The 2,007-nt window shown below is 30.8% G+C and overlaps 1 non-coding gene across 1 annotated transcript; it reads right to left on the reverse strand.

Annotated features, from left to right (window-relative positions):
• Positions 1-1,494: 1,494 nt before the first annotated feature.
• LOC148577450 (small nucleolar RNA R71) lies at positions 1,495-1,602 on the reverse strand. Its single transcript, XR_015904644.1, has one exon. It is a non-coding gene; the product is annotated as a small nucleolar RNA R71 (small nucleolar RNA).
• Positions 1,603-2,007: the final 405 nt, after the last annotated feature.

Raw genomic sequence — 2,007 nt, forward strand, 5'->3', positions numbered from 1 at the left:
TCATTAAAAATTCAAAAATAAAAAAATATCTTTCCCTTATTCTCTCATAAATTTTAAAAAATTTGGTTTGATTTAGTAAAAAAGTTTCTAAATTTAAGTGTTTCTTATGAGTCAAATCAAATTTTCAATTTAAAAATTCTACCTTTTTCAAATCTTTTTCAAAAATTAAATCTTTTTCATTTTTTCTTTCATATTTTCGAAAATTTTAAATTTCAATTTTCAAAATCTTTTTATTATTTTGTTTCATAAATTCAAAATTTTTACTAACAATTAATGTGATTGATTCAAAAAAGTTTGTTACTTGCCTATTAAGAAAGGTTCAATCTTTAAATTTTAAAATCATATCTTTTTATTTCTTGTTAGTCAAGTAATCAACTTTAATTTTCAAAATCAAATCTTTTTTTTATTTCTTTTTCAAATCTTTCTCAAAATAAGTTTCAATCACATCTTTTTCAAAATCAATTTCAAAATCTTTTCTAACTTCTTATCTAAGTTTCTATCTTTTCAAAATTGATTTTCAAATCTTTTTTTTCAATTAATCTTATCTTGTTTGATTCTTATCTTTTTCAAAACTACCTAACTAATTTTCTCTCTCTAATTTTCGAAAATCACCTTCCTCTTTTTCAAAATTCCTTTTTAATTAACTAATTGTTTTGAATTTTAATTTAATTTAATTTCATTTTTCTTTTTTTATTTTCGAATTTTAACTGTGATTTTAAACAAAAATATTTTTATTTTACTTTATTTAATTTTCGAATTCTCTCATCTCTCATCCCCTTCTATTTATTTATTTATCTACTAACACCCCTCTTTCACTCAAGAATTCGAACCCACTCATCTCCCCTGTGTTTGGATTCTTATCTTTTTCTCCTTATATTCTTCTTTTCTTATACATACCTAAGGAATCTCTATACTGTGACATAGAGGATTCTGTATTTTCTTTTGTGTTCTCTTCTTTTTCACATGAGCAGGAGCAAGGACAAGAACATTCTTGTTGAAGCAGATCCGGAACCTGAAAGGACTCTGAAGAGGAAGCTAAGAGAAGCTAAAATACAACACTCTGAAGAAAACTTTTCTAAAATTTTTGAAAAAGAAGGAGACATGGCCGAAAATAATAACAATGTAAGGAAGATGCTTGGTGACTTTACTGCACCAAATTCCAATTTACATGGAAGAAGCATCTCAATCCCTGCCATTGGAGCAAACAATTTTGGGCTAAAGCCTCAATTAGTTTCTCTGATGCAACAGAACTGCAAGTTTCATGGACTTCCATTAGAAGATTTTTTTCAGTTCTTAACTGAATTCTTGCAGATCTGTGATACTGTTAAGACCAATGGGGTTGACTCCGAGGTCTACAGGCTTATGCTTTTCCTGTTTGCTGTAAGAGATAGAGCTAGAATATGGTTGGACTCTCAACCTAAAGATAGCCTGAACTCTTGGGATAAGCTGGTCACGGCTTTCTTAGCCAAATTCTTTCCTTCTCAAAAGCTTAGTAAGCTTAGAGTGGATGTTCAAACCTTCAAACAGAAAGAAGGTGAATCCCTCTATGAAGCTTGGGAGAGATATAAGCAATTGACCAAAAAGTGTCCTTCTGACATGCTTTCAGAATGGACCATCCTGGATATATTCTATTGTGGTCTATCTGAATTATCAAAGATGTCATTGGACCATTCTGCAAGTGGATCTATTCACCTAAAGAAAATGCCTGCAGAAGCTCAGGAACTCATTGACATAGTTGCAAATAACCAGTTCATGTACACTTCTGAAAGGAATCCTGTGAGTAATGGGACGCCTCAGAGGAAGAGAGTTCTTGAAATTGATACTCTGAATGCCATATTGGCTCAGAACAAAATATTAACTCAGTAAGTCAATATGATTTCTCAAAGTCTGAATGGATTGCAAGCTGCATCAAACAGTACTCAAGAGGCATCATCTGAAGAAGAAGCCTATGATCCTGAGAACACTGAAATAGTAGAGGTGAATTACATGGGTGAACCCTATGGAAAA

This window comes from Arachis ipaensis, chromosome B1, assembly GCF_059453495.1.
Source record: "Arachis ipaensis isolate K30076 ecotype BB chromosome B1, ASM5945349v1, whole genome shotgun sequence".
NCBI classification, from domain to species: Eukaryota; Viridiplantae; Streptophyta; class Magnoliopsida; order Fabales; family Fabaceae; genus Arachis; species Arachis ipaensis.